The sequence below is a fragment of the Pezoporus occidentalis genome, unplaced genomic scaffold (genome assembly GCF_034315485.1).
Source record: "Pezoporus occidentalis ecotype Australia unplaced genomic scaffold, CSIRO_AGI_Poc_V1 ctg18, whole genome shotgun sequence".
NCBI lineage: Eukaryota > Metazoa > Chordata > Aves > Psittaciformes > Psittacidae > Pezoporus > Pezoporus occidentalis.
In genome coordinates, this window is record NW_026913640.1 from 5,593,093 (window position 1) to 5,601,224 (window position 8,132).

The following is an 8,132-nucleotide window of genomic DNA, read 5'->3' on the forward strand; positions in this document are numbered from 1 at the left end:
ATAAGCGCAGTATATGTTTTATCTACCTCTCAATAATGTTAATTTTTTAGATGTTTGATCCCTATCAAGATGCTTATATGCATCTATAGATGTAAAGGTAAACCTGGTGAGCTGAAAAGGGGGTCTTCTCTAAAAGCATCTTGTGCAACTACTCCCAGGAATGCAGTGACTCAGAAGAAAAAGCGACTTTCTCTTATCAGGAGCGTATTTCTTCCTCCAGGACTTCAATCCAGAAACATGATCCTTTTTCTGTTCCCAGTAACAACACCCTGCTCTTCCAAAGCTAGAGCAACGCTTTGGACCTCCCTTTCATTCTCAGTCACTCCCTTGCCAAACTCTCCTTGCGGCTCCAAAGGTGTTTTCCATTCTCAGAGGCTTGGCCTTTGCCACCAGCTCCTGCTTGTAAAACATGTCCTGCATTATCTCTTTGCCTGTGGGCACATGTTCCTGAACTGGGGCAGGAAAGCCAAGCCTAGGCACTGGTCCAGTGAAAGCAGCTGCCCAAGCAGGAGTAGCCAGGGCTGTCACAGCAAGGGCTCACCAGCCACAGCAAAGTCCATGCTGGTCCTGGGGCTGATGGTAGTCAGCCAACTCCCATGCACATCCTTCGCCAGGCATCCTACTGTGGGCACCTGAAATCTCACCTCCTTCTCCTTTTGGCCTTAGGAAAGTGATCCTGTATCACCCATGGGCTGGGAGTTGCCATCATGGAGGTATCCTGGTACCGGTCCCTTATGCAAAATTCAAGTGTAGAATGAGAAAGAAAAGGCAAGAAAGAATTTTCCTGTGTCAAAGACAAGGAGCAAGGCCACTTCCACTACAGGAAGAGAAAGAGCTGAGGCTGCAGTGTCAGGTGTCCCTGGGGGCAAGAGGATGCCTCCTCCTTTTTCTCAAGTACTATCTGCTTCCTCCCTGCCAAGATGGAGCCCAGGCAGCAGTGCCACTTACACTGATCTGGCAGCTACCTGTGCTCCATGAGGTTCCTGTGATTGGTGGGAAGTCCAGACCAGTGTGTGATCTGCTGCAAGGTCCAGAGCAAAGGGAGACCCTTCTGACTGGGGTAAAAGTAAGTGCACCCCGGCCTCTTACAAAGCCCACAAAAATAAAGACAGGAGGGAGTGAGAGCTAGGCATCAATCCTTTCCAGCCACTGTGCACCACCATGCCACTCCTTTCCCTGGCCATTCAGCCCACAGGTCCCTTCCTGATAGCCCAGGGAAAAGCAAGAGCTGCCGTGAACTGTTAGGAGCACGTCAGCACAAGCCAATGATTCATGCTGGAGGAATCAGCAATGTGGTTTTATCTGACTTTGAATGTTTCAAGAAACAGTTCTGACGTTTAATCTCACTCAGTACTTTTCCTTTGCAAACATCATGCTCTATGTTCGTTGTTATACGAAAGACATGAGACTCTGCTTCTCCCAAATCAGCACATGTGCACACTTCTACAGCAGTGCTCTTCAAATTCAAGTCCATCCTGGTTTATGGGCACTCAGACTGCCTCCCAGGTGCTTACTGCTCTGGCACTGCAGCATCAAAACCCAAGAGCACAGTGTCTTACAAAGTCAAGCTCGATGTAGTGGCATCTTTTCATTTACAGAAATTTTCTAGGGTCATCCAGAACTTGCTTAGATGACAGAAATCTTCGTTGCTCCTGTCAGGATGGCCAAGAAACCAGCTTTATTTCATCTGTCCTATAAATTCAAATGTGCCCGGGAAGGGAAGAGAAGGGAAGGGAAGGAAAAGAAGGGGAGTAGAGGGGATGGAAGGGGAGAAGGGAGGAGAGGAGAGGAGAGGAAAGGAAAGGAGAGGAGAGAAATAGGAAAAAGTAAAAGGAAAAGAAAAAGAATAAAAAGAAAAAAGAATACAGAAGAGGCCGCCCGGGCCCGCTCGGTACCGGCGGGCGGTGCTGCGTCTGCCCAGCCTCGCCCCGCGCGGTCCCGCAGTGTCTCGGCGCGGCCGGCAGGTGGCAGTGTCGCCGCGGAGGAGCCGTGCGGAGGTGCGGGCAGCCTGACGCACTGCCCTGCGGAGCCGGCAGCTCCCGCCCGCGGCGCGGCTCCCGTCGCCCAACATGTTCCAATGAGTTACTGCCACCGACGTCCTCCTGCCGAGGTCACTAGAAGGAGTTAGAGCCGGAGGTAAGAAACGTGTCCTCGGCACTGCCTTATTGCCTTGGCGTGACCTCCCGGGCGGGGTTGCCTCGGCGGGCACATCGTCCTCCCTCCCCGGAGCTTGTGCTACCAGGGATCAACACGAGGAGTCCTGACACCGCCCCGTATCCGTTTCCCACCAAGTACAATTCCACTTGTCCTTCTCCCTCTGCAGCGTTTTGTTTTTTTTCCTTTCTTCACATACTTGCTGCTGCTGCAATACAAGACAGCAGCCACTACCGTCATGTAAAACACAGCCCTACTGAGCAGAACCTGCAAAAGTCTATGGCACCATCTGGAGAGCCCTGGTGGCACTAAAGAAAGCCATTATATGTCCTACATAAACATGCTTGAATGGCTGAACAAATCCTTTCTCCTCCTCCTCATTTTTCTGTCCTCAGATCTCCACACATGTTACACCCCTGGTATCCTCCTTCACAGCTGCTTGCCAAGAGTCTGGTCCAAAGCCCCTTCAAATCAGTCTCATTGGTTGCAGTCAGCTTTGGACTTTGGCCTAAATCTCCTTTGCTGGCTCTTGGCTTTACACCTCTTTCATGCCTTCACTTGGAACAGTCTCTGTCTGCCCGAAGGCTCTCTTTCATCAAATTCTGTTGTTCAGGACACCTCCCTACAGTGGATAAATGATGCCTTCAGAGAGTGTATTGGAATGCAGCAAGGACAGTCTAAGAGATGCCAGAAGATTGGGAGATTACTAGCAAAGGGGGGTGTGGTGTGTGTGTGTATGTGTGCGTGTATGCCTCCTGGAGTGTCAGCAAGGAAATAAAGGTGACCAACAGCCAAGACATGTTGGGCCTCAAAGGGAAATTTCAGCAAGGCAAGGAAGTTGCCCAGAGGAGCTGAGGATGCTCCGGACCTGGACAGGACAGGTTGGAACCAAATGAGCTTTAAGGTCCTTCCAACACAAACCAGCCTATGATTCTACGAAGTTCTTTAGCAGGACAAGGCAGGACACAGACAGTGGGGAGAACATTGAACTGGTACATGCCCTAAGTAAATGAATGTATTACCCCGGTTTCAGACAGGACAGTACTCTGTTGTGGTGTCTTTTTTCACAGCAGTCTGCAATACATGGTAAGCCCTATGGTTCTTTTTAAAGCTGAGTATAAAAAGCAATGTCAGAAGTGCAGCATCATGGTTATATACAAAAATGTTTGGAAAATAGGACTTGCAAAGGATTGGGCTTGTCTGAGCAGCCTTCAGGTTCTTCTCATACATATGGGATTGAGACCCACCACTGAGTGCTGTGGTTCCAGGCTTTCCCTCCCTGAGGATGCCCAAGCAGATACTCCACCAGTGGAGGAAATTCAAGGCTGCACAGTGAACACTTCACTTTCCCACTCTCACTTTCCACAAGGAGCTATAAAGGTACCTGAGGTTTCCACCCACCTCTTACTCCCTCTCATGGGTTTTATTCCTAAGCAGAAGTCTGGGCTAGAAGCATAGTCCCGCAGATGTGGTGTTAGAGGACGAGAAGTGCTCTCTAAGCACTACACAGGCTGTTGGGTAAAATCACCTCCCACAGGTTTTACTCCCTCTCTCCTCTCTTGGTTCCACCAGTCACTCTCCTCTGCCTCCCTTTCTGCATCTTCCTGGCCCCCAGACCCTGCAGGAGCACCCAGTTCCTGCTTTGAGTCAAAGCTACTGTAGATACAAGTGCAGGATGAGCTGTTTCTGAACACGAAAGAGATGGCACTTTCTGCAGGATGCTGTTTTATTGGATTGGTGAGCTGAGCTGTCTCATCCAGCTGTTTCTGTTTGCTACAGAAACAGCAGGCAGAGTGGGAGCATTAGCGCTTCCGATAAGCGTGACATGCCACAGCACCTTCAGACTGGGATGTGACAACTTTCTGGCTCCTTCCCATCCATTGGTTCTCCCCAGCTCTACCCTTCTCTGTCTGCATCATCATTTTCTCCCCCTTGCTTCATTCCGTGTAGCCCTGAAGGAGAGAAGGGACTTGAAAACACATTGCGTCTCTTCTTCTTTGCCACTTTCCTGGCTCCAGCCCCAGTTCCTTCCCTGTGCCATGGAAGAAAGTGTTGTCCCTCCATTTGCTCTCTCCCTGGCTGTTTTTTTTGCTATTGTTGTATCATCCTCTATCTCCCATAACTAGGCACAGGGCACGGTGTGCAAGCATGCTTCACACAAACTTGCAGAAAAAACACCACATCTCCCTTGGACTGACTTCACCAAATTGATGCTGTCATGGCCTTCAGGTCTTTATCTTTTCCTTGGTCCTGGCCTTAGCCTGTAAAAGCTCTGCCTGTCCTGAGCCTCCTGTTCCCCCTTCTCCCCAGTGTTTGTAGTTTTACCACCAGTGAAGAATGAAGCCCTGACCACATCTACAGAAGCACAGACACTAAGATTTTCCAACAGGCTATCCCTGCTCCCAGTCCTCTGTCATCTACTTGCCAAGACTCCAGTGGAAGGGCAGGATTTTTCACATCTTCCATGAGCAGCACTGGTGTGTGGCTTACCTCACTCCTCAGGGTCACATTGAGAGGTTGGGATAAAAGCAGGCATAGGAGCAAATGGGACTTTGCTGGAGTGGGACATAAATCTACCAGCCCAAATGGATTTTTATCTCCCACATCTTTGCAGTTTTCCTGACAATTTCCAGTGCCTGTATCTAAATCAATTGGGATGATTTTTCCCAGGAACTGTGAGGTAGCTCTATGAGATGTTTTTATAAAGATAGTTTTATTTAGAGCCCTGGGCAAGCTGGACTGTGTATACCTGATATGAAATGACCAGGGATAGCTGGAACAACCCCCACATCTAACAGTTAATAAACACCAGTGTAGAGGAACTGCAAGAAACTGAAAACTCTGCTGGATTCCTAACACTTTCCCTTAGTGTATGAACCAGGAGGAATGTGGAGACAGCTGAGCAAACCCCACCACATCACACACATCACAAGGGGGAATTAAGCTTCCACAGGAAAGGTGCAAGCTGTAATTAACAGCTAAATAAAACACACAAAACACCTGGTTTCTGTATCATAGCTTGTTCCCTAGAAGCAGAATGGCATTCCCAGCTAATGAGCTCATTGGCATCATAATCCTGTAGCTGTTGAGGTCTTGGCACTACATCAGTTCCTTTTTCTTCTCCTCTCTCCATTACCACCTCTCTCAGTCTTCCCCCCATAATCATACTTCTTCAGCCTCCACTTGCCTTCCTTCTGACTTTTCCTTCTGCTTTCAGCTCCTGCTTGTCCTTCTGTCTGCCCACTCACTGATGGTATTGCCTTCCATCACTGCTTGGAGTACCACTCCTCTACTTGCCTTCTAGACCCATGCTCTCCAGCTTCTTTCTGAGCTCTGAGGAAACTGCTCTTGCAGTTGTCTCTAGTAAGTCTCTAATAAGCCAGAAGTTGCTTTAAAAGATAATTTTCGTCTCAAAATCTTGTCCTTTTGGCTTTGGGAAAGCTGTTATAAATAGAAGGGAAATACAGTGTCTCCTTGCTCACAGGATAAGAAACCATACTGCAACAGATAAGACTGGCTGGATGTTAGGAAAAATGCACTCATGGAAGGAATAATGATGCACTGGAACAGAAGGTCTGCAGCTTTGTAGGCCTTAGTGAAGAGGAGAAAGCAATATATCTGGAGTGATCCTGCTTGGGGCAGAAGAACAGAGCAGAAACCTCAGTGGTTCCAGTTTTAGTTCTCTTTTTGCCCTTTCAGGGATGCTAATAAGGAATTTCCTTCATTCTCCGTTCTTCCATTCATTTCCGTACATTCCTTCATATACTGGTCATGTGGCTACACTTCATGGTCCTTTTCTCTGCCTTTACCTCCACCTAATCTCATGCACATCTCAAAATGCTGTCCTGCCCACCACCTGCCATCAGATGTACCTCTTTCTGTCTGAACTGAAACTGCCTCACTGAGGTCTGTGGGATGAATATAATGAAACCATTAATGGTGTGGCATCATAGGGTGAAGGGTGAAGCTGCGAGAAGGTTTCCAATCACAACTCCAGGAACCAGCTATGACTTTAACAAGTAGTTTTACCACATTCAGTCCAGGGTAAAGGATTTGATTCCTCCAACGTATAGGGAATTTCCCCTTGTCCCTCCTTTTTGGCAATTTTCATTCCTTGGATAAAAATTCAGCTTACAGAGTGGACTGAAAAAAACAGGAATCGCTATTCTGCTAGCTTATCTTGAACAATGTCACCTCACGCAGTCTCACCCTTAGCCAAATACTGACTCACCAACAAGGGGTTAGCAACGGAAAAGGAGGGCATAGCAGATGACATATCACCTCTCACTGCTGGGGGCTTGGCAGGGAGTGAGTGACACCTGTTTTGAACCAGAGGGACCTGAACAGTTGTGCTGAAGGGGAGGTAAAAGCCAAGATGCAAGGGGGCTGCCTTGCTACTGCCTGCTGTAGAGAGGTACAGCTTCCTCTCCAGGAGGGGTTGCACTCAAAACGTGACTCTGGAGCCCTTCGATGCCGCACCCAGCTGAGGCTCCCAGCAAGTAACTGTTTGCTTTTCTCTGGAGAAGGGTTTGGGCCCAGGGAAGTGTGTTCAAACAGAGGTCTCTGCACAGTCCAGGAGCTGATATCCCTCCCCTAGCTCCACCTTGGTCCTGAGACACCTTGGTCTCTCAGCATGAGCAGTGGGTGCCCTTCATTCTCTCACACCTCCCTTTCCTGGTTCTACCTTCTTACACCAGCGAAGTCACTAATCCCTGTCTACCTCTGCTCAGTGCTTTGATGTCTGCAAGGAATGTCCAGAGAAGGTGTAGCTAAATATGTAATAGCACATACTTCTTCTGCTCAAACAGAATACCAGCATGCTACCAATCACCCATGGAGACAGCTCTCTTCCACTATCCACTATCAAGACTAGCCCTGCAAGTGGAGGCACAAGCCATTATCTGCTTTCTATGTCTTCTAAATGTGTTTTACTCTTGAATCTTAAGCACGCTGTGCTAAGGCTTCTTTGAGCAGATGGTTTTCTCCCCCCTGAGTCAGGGTCAAGGGACATAGAATCGTAGAATAGTTAGGGTTGGAAAGGAGCTTAAGATCATCTAGTTCCAAATCCCCTGCCATGGGCAGGGACACCTCACACTAAACCATGCTACCCAAGGCTCTTTCCAACCTGGCCTTGAACACCAGCAGGGCTGGAGCATTCACAACTTCCCTGGGCAACCCATTCCAGTGCCTCACCACCCTTACAGTAAAGAACTTCCTCCTTATATCCAATCTAAACTTCCCCTGTTTAAGTTTGAAGCTGTTACCCCTTGTCCTGTCACTACAGTCCCTAATGAAGAGTCCCTCCCCAGCATCCCTATAGGCCCCCTTCAGATACTGGAAGGCTGCTATGAGGTCTTCACGCAGCCTTCTCTTCTCCAGGATGAACAGCCCCAACTTCCTCAGCCTGTTTTCATACAGGAGGTGCTCCGGTCCCCTGATCATCCCCGTGGCCTCCTGTGGACTTGTTCCAACAGTTCCATGTCCTTTTTATGTTGAGGACACCAGAACTGCACACAATACTCCAGGTGAGGTCTCACGAGAGCAGAGTAGAGGGGCAGGATCACCTCCTTCTACCTGCTGGTCATGCTCCTTTTGATGCAGCCCAGGATACGGTTGGCTTTCTGGGCTGTGAGCGCACACTGCAGCCGGCTCATGTTCATTTTCTCATCAACCAACACCCCCAAGTCCTTCTCCACAGGGCTGCTCTGAATCTCTTCTCTGCCCAACCTGTAGCTGTGCCTGGGATTGCTCCGACCCAGGTGTAGGACCTTGCACTTGGCACGGTTAAACTTCATAAGGTTGGCATCAGCCCACCTCACAAGCGTGTTCAGGTCCCTCTGGATGGCATGTCCTCATGGAGGACACAAAGCTGCCACTGGCACCAACTCATTGTACCCAGACAAGCTCTGTCATGAAACAAAGCCCAGTAACCCTCCCTCTGCCAATGCTTTCAAAGTGGGATGCTCCACACCTGCTTG